This window comes from Lemur catta, chromosome 2, assembly GCF_020740605.2.
Source record: "Lemur catta isolate mLemCat1 chromosome 2, mLemCat1.pri, whole genome shotgun sequence".
NCBI classification, from domain to species: Eukaryota; Metazoa; Chordata; class Mammalia; order Primates; family Lemuridae; genus Lemur; species Lemur catta.
In genome coordinates this window covers 43416363-43428815 of record NC_059129.1, presented here as the reverse complement: position 1 = coordinate 43428815, position 12453 = coordinate 43416363, and positions in this window count along the sequence as shown.

The following is a 12453-nucleotide window of genomic DNA, read 5'->3' as shown; positions in this document are numbered from 1 at the left end:
CATGCTTGTAGTTCCAGCTACTTGGGAGGCTGAGGCAGGAGGATGGCTTGAGCCCAGGAGTTTGAGGTTGCTGTGAGCTAGGCTGACGCCACAGCACTCTAGCCCAGACAACAGAGTGAGACTCTGTCTCAAAAAAATATATATATATTTTATAGTATGTTGCTTTCCAGCTTTTTTCTATGTATGTTGCAGAGTTGAAATTGCAAAGACCAAAAAAAAATGTGAAAAACACTTCAGATAAACAAAATGTGTTATAGCCATAGAATGGAATATCATTCAGCCATGAAAAAGAATGAAGTACCAATATATGCAACAACATGGGTGAACCATGAAAATATGCTAAGTGAAAGAAACCAGTCACAAAAGGCCACATTTAGTATAATACAGAGATGGAAAGTAGATTAGTGGTTGCGAGGGGCTGGGAGCAGGAAGGAACAGTGATTGGCTAATGGATATGGATTTCTTTTTATGGTAATAATTAGATAGTGTAGATGGCTGAACAACTCTTTGAATATATATATATATATTTTTTTTTTTTTTGAGACAGAGTTTCACTCTGTTGTCCGGGCTAGAGTGCTGTGGCATCAGCCTAGCTCACAGCAACCTCAACTCCTGGGCTCAAACAGTCCTCCTGCCTCAGCCTCCGGAGTAGCTGGGACTACAGGCATGCACCACCATGCCTGGCTAATTTTTTCTATATATTTTTTTAGTTGTCCACCTAATTTCCTTCTATTTTTAGTAAAGACGGGGTCTCGCTCTTGCTCAGGCTGGTCTCAAACTCCTGAGCTCAAGCGATCCTCCTGCCTTGGCTTCCCAGAGATGAAATTGTTATTTTTAAAAAATCACTTTAATAGAACATTCAATTTTCAAGTACAACTTGCTCAACCTTTCCTAAGTACCCACTCTGTGTTGTGTACTATGCTGGGCTTTGGGGCTACATTGATGAAGAAGAGGCAATCTTCTTCCTCCTAGAGCTTCCAGTTTGGGAATGATGGGGAGACAGACAATCAAATATAACCATATGGTGGGAAGACAGTTGATAACATAGCATCTTTCCCTAGGAAGTGAGCAATTGGAGAATGATTTCCAGAGGAAGCTCTTTGTCCTCTCAGCTGTGAACAGCAAGATGAGTAAGAATGAAGAGCAGAAGCAGTTTCCATCTTAGCAGCAGTGGAGACATGTGGATGCAGGCCAGGAGCAGACGTCCCCAAAGGATGGGTCTAGCTCTGTGGTCTAAGAGGAGCCCCCAAGTTGTTCTCCCTTTCTCTCAGAGTTCCGTTTGATGACACAGCCAAAGCATAGAGAGAGCCCAGTGCCATGAGCAGGGAGACCCACTGACTTGCATGGACAGTTAAGGGCAAGAGTAGGCCTTGTGATTTATTCTGGCACAAAAGGCCTCTGGCTCTTCCAGAGTGTTCCAGCCCTGCAGTCACTCCCTGGTACTTGTTTACCGGCTCTGGAGAAAGGGATGCAGAAGAGTCTTCAGGGGCCCTCACACACTTCCTGGAAACATGGCAGAGGAGAAGCCCTGCTCTAGGCCACTTGCCCCAAATCCACAAGTGATAGGAATGAAGGGCTCTCCAGGCACCAAGATTTAGGTAGCCCATGGCAGAAGAACACAACCACCATTAGGCCTGAGGTTCACCATCGGCCTTTTGTCCCTCAAGGAAAGAAGTATTTGGGGTGAGAGAAAAACCTCCATATTCTCTAGGCTGAATAGGAAGCAGAGACCAAGATGTCATGATGACCAGGCAATGCAGTGTGCTGGGGCACGGAGGAATACTTGTACATCTTGAACTATGTGAATATATTACATAAAAAAATAAACAAAATCAAAAGAAAATAAGAAGGATGAAGTATGTTTCCCCTATCAAATTGGTACTCCCATATATTACTGCTGAGAGTATAAATTGGTACTTCCTCCCTGAAAGTTCAGGAAACTTGAAAGTACCAACACCTTTTAAAGTAGCATTCTGTGTTAGTCAGGGTTCTCCAAAGAGAACCAATAGGATATATATACAGTCATGCCTCACTTTCCAATGGGGATATATTCTGAGAAATTCGTCTTTAAGTGATTTCATCATTGTGTGAACATCATAAACTGTGCTTACACAAACCTAGATGGTGTAGCCTACTACACACCTAGGCTATGTGGGATAGTGTATTGCTCCTAGGCTGCAAACTTGTACAGCATGTTACTGTGCTGAATACTGTAGGCAATTATAATATTAGTACAATGGTAAGTATTTATTTATGTATCTAAACATAGAAAAGGTACGGTAAAAAAATGGTATTATAATCTTATGGGACTACCATCGTATATGAGCTCTGTCATTGACCAAAATGCCATTATGCAGCACATGGCTGTATATTGTTATATAGATATATGAGAGAGGACTTATTAGAGGAATTGTCTCACGCAGTTATGGAGGCTGAGAAGTCCCACAACAAGCTGTCTGCAAGCTGGAGCTCCTGAGATGCCATTAACATGGCTCAGTCCAAATCCAAAAGCCTCAGAATCAGGAAAGCCAATGGTGTAATTCTCAGTCAGAGGCTGAAGGCCTGAGAACCCAGGTGGAGGGACTGGGAGGGCAGTTGGTGTAAGTCTTAGGGTCTCAAGGCCAAGAGCTTGGGGTCTTGATATCCAAGGGCAGGAGGAGAAGAGTGTGTCCCAACTCTAAGAGAGAGAGGAAAATCCTTTTCTCTGCCTTTTTGTTCAGTCTGGGCCCTTAGGCTGATTGGGTAGTGCCTGCCCACATTTTGGGGGGAATCTTCCCCACTCAGTCTGCCAACTCACATGCCAATCTCCTCTGGAAACACTATCACTGACATAGCCATAATTAATGCTTAACCAGTTCTGTAGTATTCCTTAATCCAGTCAAGTTGACACCTAAAATTAACCATTACACATTCCAATTTAAGAATTTAGTTTAAGGAAATAATCAGAAATGTGCACAAAATTTCTAAAAGTAAAGTACTGAACACAACCAAAACCTTCACCAATGGGTGATTGTTAAATGGAAGATGACAAAACTGTATTACACAATGCAAATTATATATACATAAATACATATACTTGGCAGTTTATCTGCTGATGCTTCAACCATGAAGCAAAACTGACATGGCCTTGGCTTTGTCCTCAAGGAATTCACAGTCCAACGAAGAGACAAATATTAAATATACAGCCATACCATACAGTGTACAATTGTGTCTTACTTAGTTCATTTTATGTTGCTTTAACAGAATATCTGAGACTGGGTAATTTATAAAGAAAAGAGGTTTATGTAGCTCACAGTTCTGCAGGCTGGGAAGTTCAAGGTGGATGGCACTGGCGTCTGCTTGGCTTCTGGTGAGGGCCTTCTGCTGCTTCCACTCATAGTAGAAAGTGGAAGGGGAGCAGGCGTATGCAAAGAGATCACATGGTGAGAGAGGAACAGTAGAGAAGCCCGGGAAGCCAGACTCTTTCTCTAATAACAACCTGCTCTCACCGGAACTAATTCATTCCTGGGAGAGCAAGAACTCACTCACCCTCTCTGGAGGGTGTTAATCTATTCATGAGGGATCCACCCTCATGACCCAAATACCCCACCTAGACCCACCTCCCAGCACTGCCACATTGGGGATCAAATTTCAACATGAGTTTTGGGAGGGACAAATCACGCAAACCATAGCAAATTGTAAAATGAGATGAGTTCTATGAAAGAAAGGCATTCAAAAACGTGGAATATGATGCACCTACTAAAAATAGTGATTTTGAAGGCTCTACAGTAATAGGTGTGGCATAATTATTAGAATTTTAAAGGACCGTAACTCTGCCTTGGTTCAAATAAGTTACAAGTCATGACGATATTTAATGGGAGCAGGAAACGTCAATACCCCATTGGCAGAACGGAACAGAACCTCCAAACAGAAAATAAAGAGGTTGGTCCGAGTGCAGTGATGTTTAACACTAATCACAACCAGTTACAGATTCCTCTGTTCCTTCTCTACTCCCACTGCTTCACTTGACCAGCCTTAAAAAATAAATAAACAAATAATAGAAAATAAACAAAGAAACAATTGACTTAACTAGGACTCTAGATCAAATGGGCATAACAGACATTTATAGAACATTCTAACCCCCAAACTACTAAATATACATTCTTCTCATCAGCTCACAGAACATCTCCTAAGATCGATCACATCATAGGCCACAAAACATGTCTCAACAAATTTAAAAAAATAGAAATTATACCATATATCTTCTCAGACCACAGTGAAATAAAATTAGAAATCATTTCCAGCCAGGCGCAGCGGCTGACGCCTGTAATCCTAGCACTCTGGGACTCCGAGGCGGGAGGATCGCTCGAGGTCAGGAGTTTGAGACCAGCCTGACCAAGAGCAAGACCCTCTCTCTACTAAAAAATAGAAATTATCTGGACAACTAAAAATATATAGAAAAAATTAGCCAGGCATGGTGGCTGTAGTCCCAGCAACTTGGGAGGCTGAGGCAGAAGGATTGCTTGAGCCCAGGAGGTTGATGTGAGCTAGGCTGATGCCACGGCACTCTAGCCAGGGCAAAAGAGCGAGACTCTATCTCAAAAAAAAAAGAAATCATTTCCAACAAAAACACTCAACTCTACACAAAGTCAGTGAAATTAGACAACCTACTGCTAAACGATTATTGGGTCAAGGAGAAAATTAAGATGGAAATCAAAAGATTCTTTGAACTAAATGACAAAGGGCATACAAGTTACCAAAATCTGTGGGATTCTGCAACAGTAGTCCTAAAAGGAAAATTCATAGCCTTACATGCCTATATCCAAAGACAGAAAGATCACAAATCAACAATCTAATGAATTGTCTCAAGGAATTGGAAAAGAAAGAGCAAACGAATCCCAAACCCAGCAGAAGAAAAGAAATAACTAAGGTCAAAGCAGAACTAAATGGAATCAATTCCAAAAGAATTATACAGAAGATTAATAAAACAAAAAGTTGGTTCTTTGAAAAGATAAATAAAATTAACACACCTCTTGCTAGACTAACCAGAGACAGAAAAGAAAGGACCCTAATAAGCTCAACTAGAAATGAAAAAGGAAATATTACAACTGATACCACAGAAATACAAAATATCATCTCTGTATACTATAAAAGTCTCTATACACATAAACTGGAAAATGTTGAGGAAATGGACAAATTCCCAGAAACACACAACCTCCCTAGGCTCAATCAGGAAGAAATATAACTCCTGAACAGATCAATATCATGTAACAAAATTGAAGCAGCAATATTTAATGGGAAACATTGCAAGACAAGAGCTTTGTTGACATGAGGTCTTTCAGGGAAGACAGATGGTACAGCTATAGGTATGGGTACAGGTATAGGTATAGATATAGTCATGGTAGACTCCAGATTACAATGAATGAACATTTGGCCAAGGGCAAAATGGCATGCAACAGTAATCTTAGCTACTCAGCAGGCTGAAGTGGGAGGATTGCTTGAGCCTGGGAGTTCGAGTCCAGCCTGGGCACAAAATAGCGAGACCCCATCTCTATTTAAAAAAAAAAAAAGTTACTTTTATGCATGTTGACTCTCTAGTAAAGGTAATGATCATTCCATTTTAAAAAGAGTGATAAAATTAGGTAGCCTCTGTGATAGGCTCCTTCTAACTCCAAAAATTTTAACCTGAAATCTAAGGTTTTGATTATTTGTTGAAGGAAACTGCATTGGACAGAATGTTAGTTATAGTAAATTGTGTTTGTTCACTTCAAGTTGACCAGAGAGAGAGAGAAAGTCTCTCTCTGTTGCCCAGGCTAGAGTATGTTTATTTTTTGTCTCTGTTTTTGAGACAGGGTGTCACTCTCTTGCCTGGGCTACAGTGCAGTGGTGTCATCATAGCTCACAGTAACCTCAAACTCTGGGGCACAAGTGATCATCCTGCCTCAGCCCCCAGAGTAGCTGGGACTACAGGAGCACACCACCATGCCTGACTAATTTTTCTATTTTTTTGTAGAGACGGGGGTCTTGCTATGTTGCTCAGGCTGGTCTTGAACTCCTCACCTCAAGCAATCCTCCTGCCTCAGCCTCCCAAAGTGCTGGGATTACAGGCATGAGCCACCATGCCCAGACAAGTTGACTACATCTGTTATGTGAAGTTACATTTATACACCATCCTTATATTGATAAGCCACTGTTTATAACCTCACTGATCGTGTTATAATTAATCATATCTACATATTTTCTTGCCAAATTGGACTTCAAATCTAGAATTTCCCTCCTTTGGGTTGTATAAGTACGGGGTGGGGAACCTTTTCATGTTGGAAGGCCGAATTAATTTAGCTGTAATCAAATAAGGCCAAATTCAAGAAACTTCAATTAGATATATTTAAAAATGTACATTATTTTGTAAAAATTGAAGTATTATGTACTTAATAATCTCAAAAAATAAAAACTATTTGTTAATTTTAAAGTTAACTAACCCTTTTTAAATTTTCAAAGCAAAATTTTATTTATGGGCTGGGCATGGTGGCTCACGCCTGTAATCCTAGCACTCTGGGAGGCCGAGGCGGGAGGATCGCTCAAGGTCAGGAGTTCAAGACCAGCCTGAGCAGGAGTGAGACCCCATTTCTACTAAAAATAGAAAATTTAGCTGGGTGTGGTGGCACATGCCTGTAGTCCCAGCTACACAGGAGGCTGAGGCAGGAGGATTGCTTGAGCCCAGGAGTCTGAGGTTGCTGTGAGCTGGCCTGACATCAGGGCACTGTAGCCCAGGCAACAGAGCAAGACTCTGTCTTAAAAAAAAAAAATTATTTATGTGCAGAAACCCCAAACCTTTGAGTGTAACCCCTTTAGGATATTCTTTACTCTTCAGACAGTCCTGCATTCAGTAACCTTTTAATGACTTTGTTGTATCTGTTTTTTGTTGGAAAGCATTTGAATATTTGGTTGCAACACGGAGGTCCACAGTTTCAGATGTGACCTTAAGGGCATCTTGATTTGAGTTAGATAGGAGATTTGCAGATTTGTAGATTTGCAGCAATAAATAGAAGAAAAATAAGAAACCATTTTTTGGGCATGTTGCCAAAGGCTTGGGTATTCTGCATTTTTCCATATTTCACTTGCATCTTTCTTAGCATCAAACAATGACTTTTAAAGGTTATCTACTGAGAGCTCAATCAATTCCATCTATAGTTCTTTAGGGGCCTGGTGATATCAACTAGGTGAGGCTGAAATGTTAATTTGAATGTGATGTCATGATTTTTTTTTTTTTAAGACAGAGTCTTGCTCTGTCACCTGGGCTAGGGTGCCCTGGCATCAACCTAGCTCATCAAATGTGACCTCAAACTCCTGAGCCCAAGTGATCTTCCTGCCTCAGCCTCTTAAGTAGCTGGGACTACAGGCATGCACCACCACACCCAGCTAATTTTTCTATTTTTAGTAGAAATGGTGTCTCACTCTTGCTCAGGCTGGTCTCAAACTCCTGAGCTCAAGTGATCCTCCCACCTTGGCCTCCCAGAGCGCTAGGATTACAGGCGTGAGCCACTGTGCCTGCCCATGCAATGCAACCTTTCATGCTTCTCCCTCTAATTTAAAATATTAGTGGTCCTTATGAGTGTTATAATGCCAAAGAGCATGGAATTTCTTTAATGTTGATATTACAGTATCACAAAGCAAGCAAATCACCTTATCTGTAGCAGAAACAAGATGATATTGCAATTCCCAATCTTCATTAAAAAGTCTGTTTTCTTCTTTCAGTGTTCTCTTGGTCTTCTTTGACATGATGGGCTGTTAAGCGGACACAATTAAGACATACTGTTGAGCTGTGCAACTATCCACAAATTCCACTTCAAACAGAAACACAGTGCACCCATTGTCAAAGGCTAGTAACAGACTGGCATACTCAACCCCATAAAACAGCCTCATGCAGTAGTGGTGCCAGTCAGGCAGGGGAAGTTAGAACTAAATCATGAGTTTAACAGCTGTCAATTTAGCTCTTAATGCTGACTAATGTTCTAATTGTGCCTGTCAATCTGGGAGGATTATTTTGTTGAAACTTATTTTATTCATTGGTATTTTATATGTGTTCATTTAAAAAAAATAAAAATATAAAAGATGAACAAAAATGTATTAATAAAAATAAAAGGATTTGTTCTGTAAAATTTGGATTCAGTCAAAAGGTGGAACTTAAGGACCCAGACAGCCACATGTAGTCTTAAGGCTACAGGTTCCCCACCCCTGTATAAGTAAAATGAAATGGTATTCGTTGGTGTCTATTTTTGTTACTATAACAAAATACCTGAGACTGGGTAATTTATAAACATCAGAAGTTTATTCCTTACAGATATGGAGGCTGGGATGTCCAAGATCAAGGTGCTGGCACGCACAGTGTGTGGTGAGGGGTCCAGCTTCTCCTTCTAACATGGAAACTTATTGCTGCATCCTCCAAAGGAGAGGAATGCTGTGTCTTTACTTGGTGCAAGGAGGAAGGGCAAAAAAGGGCCACAGCTAGTTCCCTCCAGTCCTTTTGTAAGGCATTAATTCAGTCATGAGGGTGAAGCCCTCATGACTTAATCATTTCACAAAAGGCCCTACCTCTTACTACCACCAAAATTGCGATTAAGTTTTTTTTTTTTGCGATTAAGTTTCAACATATGAATTTTGGGGGACATTAAGATCCTAGGAATTTTATATAGCACATTTGCTTTTAAAAACACATCATGGGCCAGGCATGGTCGCTCACATCTGTAATCCTAGCACTCTGGGAGGCTGAGGCAAAGCAGGAGAATTGCTTGAGGTCGGGAGTTCTAGACCAGTCTGAGCAAGAGTGAGACCCTGTCTCTACTAAAAATAGAAAAATTAGCCAAGTGTGGCATGCATCTACTAGTCCCAGTTACTCTAGAGGCTGAGGCAGGAGGATGGCTTGAACCCAGGAGTTTGAGGTTGGTATGAGCTATGATGACGCCATTGGGCCCTCTAGCTCAGGTGACAGAGGGAGACTCTGCCTCAAAAACAAAAAACAAACAACCAACAACAATAACAAAAAAAAACAAAAAAAAGACAACACATCATGACATCTTTATTCTCCACAAAGGAAAGCATTTAAAATGCAAAGGAAGGAAAAAGACCACCACATTGTCTGTACACTACATCCAAAATTATGTTTGGAGAAAAAGATGCATAAGGAAAAGAATGTGGAAAAATAATCAAAATGCAAAACTTCTCACTATGTTTTCAAATGTCATTTAATGTGGTTACAATACTAGGTAAGAGAAGAGATATTTCTAAAAGCTTTCCTTGAGACCAAGAAGTAAATCTCCCCTCCCAATTGAGATGCTTTTGAGGACACAAAGGTCAGGTGGGAGACACTGGAAACTCCAGTGTCTTTTTTTCTTTGTATTTTTCTACCCAAAGACTAACAGAGATTTTTCAGTCCGTGTAGTAATTATTTCCTTAGTGACTTTCCAGCTCTCAGAAGGATAAGAGAGCTCCTGACATTAGCTCCAAACAAATGGCTGGAGTTTCTTTTCCCATCTCACCCTTCCACTCCCTTCGTTCCCAAACTATCAAATGCTCCCAGACTGGCAAAAGGCACAGATCAAGACAGGAGGGGAAGCAAGTTGGGCTGAGAATGCTTGTGTGACATCATCAGGCCTGAGGTCACTTTCAGAGGCCAGACACCACGTATGTGTCATCTCGAACTGTCAGGTCTCAGTCTGGATCCCACACCAGGAGCTACACCTGCGCCGCCTGGCTGAAGGCCAGGAATCCTAACCACTAGGCCACATCAGGTCTGCGATCTGTCTTTGGTTTTTGGTGCACTCCAAGCCGAAGAATGACAGGACACGCCATTAGCAAACCAAGCCAGAAGCAGAGTTTATTGGGCAAAAAGCAAGATACATTTGCCACAGAGCTCAAAAGGGCCCCTATTGCTACAGAAGGCTCTGTTAACTACAGTTTTATTTTATATCTACTGGGTCGGACCCTCCCCGGCAGGCATGGCTCATTCATCACCTTGGTGGACAGCTGTTAGTTATAGAACCTGAGTCTTACTACACATGCACATTTTCCCTGAGCCTTTTTGAAAGCCCACTGCGGGGGGGCGGAGACCGCAATGCAGATGTATGCTAACGACATGATGATTGGCCTAAGGTTACTTTTGGTCATCTGGTCACCTTCCAGACCCTACTGCACCTGTGCTGCTTGGCTTTCTAGGAATTTCTTCTTCTGGAAATACCTGGCACTTTTGCGGTTAGCAAGCTGAGTTCTGATTGGCAGTGCCCTCCTCCTGCCTCGGTGGCGGTTATCTGAAGCAGGGCACTTGTTCCAGTCCCCAGACCCCAGGAAAGCTGAGGCCCCTTAGTATCTACCTAACAAAACCTCTATAGGAATGTCATTTCTATCCATGTGCCAGTATCATGAAATTCCACTACCACAAATGGAACTGAACGAAGTTCCTGGAGAGTCTCTCGTAATGCAAAGTTACAGATCCAGACTCAGAAATAACTAATAATTTAAGTGGGCTAGATGTTGAGTTGAAAGAAAGAAATGTGCCTTTCTATATTTTATCATTTCTCTGATGAGAAATGTAAGATGTTAAATAAAAAACAGAGTCTACACATACACTCCCCTTTTCCCAGATCCCTGCCTTTGGATATGAAGACCTCCCTCTCTGGTCCCTAGTCCCAGCTGCCAGGGAGACATCGCTCTGCACCACCACACCTTCCACCTGCACGGACAGCCTTCCAGGAGATAGCCACTCCTCGGGTGCAGTGCATAACCACTCCAGAAAGCAATGCCAAACATCCAGGGAAGATATGCCCTTTAAAGGAAGTCTAGGGAACAATCTTCCTTTCCCTGGTTACTGCTCCTCAGGAAAATATTAGTCATAAAAGGAAAAAAAATTGCTACACTTAATAACATCTCATTTCATTTTTATGCAAGATGCAAATTCAATGTTAGAAACACTACTGTGTTTCGACTGTCTGGCCCCAGGAGCCCTGGGAAGTGCCATGCCGTGCTGGACAGCCGGAATACAGCAGTGGACATGACAGATGTAGACCTCCCTTTTCTGAAGTTCCTGCCCAGTGAGAAGTACTGATGAGCAAAGTAAAAATACATTCACTTTGAGAACTGTACTAAGTTTTTTGAAATTTTCCAAATCCAGCTAGTGAGCTCTTTGCTAATTAAAAACAGATTTCTGGCCAGGTGTGCTGGCTCATGCCTGTAATCCCAGTGCTTTGGGATACCCTGGCAGAAGGATTGCTTGAGGCTAGGAGTTCAAGACTAACCTGGGCAACACAGACAGACCCTGTCTCTACAAAAAATTTAAAAATTAGCTGGGCATGATGGTGCACTCCTGTAGTCCCAGCTACTTGGGAGGCTGAGGCAGGAGGATCACCTGAGCCCAGGAGTTCAAAGTTGCAGTGAGCTATGATTGGGCCACTGCACTCTACCCAGGTTCGGTTACAGAGCTAGACCCTGTCTCAAAAAAAAAAAAAGACTCCCATTCTTCAAAAAATAATTCATATATCTGATCTTATATTTTCTTTTAAAAGAAGGCCTTACATATTTTTTTATTTCACCATAGTTTAACCAGTCCAGTGTGATGACTCAGCCCACTGGCTAAATCTAGCTAATTAACATAAGCATTTGCCCAGTCTGCACATTTGGCCAGACTTCTCCAGGGCAAATCCACCCTCACACTAAAATCCGGCCACAGAAGCCTTTTGTTAGTTCTCTCTCATATCCAGGCCTTCACACTTAAAGCTTAAAATAATTTTCTCCCTTCTCTTTTCTCTCTTTTGAAATTATAAAATATTTAGGTAGAAAACTACATAAAACAACCATAATGAACTTCACTAGTTCACCATGCCCTTATTCAACTGTAAAAGGAAAAAAACAAACAATTTTCTCGTGTTATACTCTTACACAACACAGAACACTTTTGTGATCAGATGTGCGGAAGGTTTTCCCCACACACCAACCAGTTCTCCTGCAGACACCATCTGGTATCGTCTAATTTCATTCAATTCTGACACTATTGGTACTGAAAGCTTGGGACTTGTCTCGTGAGGCCACATCAGAAGAATGAGGACAAGTGGTTGAGGAAAAGGAAAGAGGAGTTTATTAATTTGCCAGCAAATGAAGAGGATGGAGACTCCTGTCTTAAAATGCCATCGTCCTATCAAAAGCAGAAATAAAGAACTTTTAAAGGAAGGGTTTCCAGCTTCAGGCTATTGACTTGATGATTCTAATCCATCCCATCTCCTGCAAAGACAATCCTGTGACCTCCTCATCCCAACTGCTGGACAGTTCCGCTGAGCCATTTCCTGTGGTACAGAGCACAAGGGACACTCCCCTGCCCCTCCAGACCACTGGCTTGAAGCAGGGATGCAGGTAGTAATTCCCAAAAAGAGTGGAGGAGCTTTTAAAGAGGCAGAAAACATTTTTACGCTTTTTCAGGCCATTCCCACT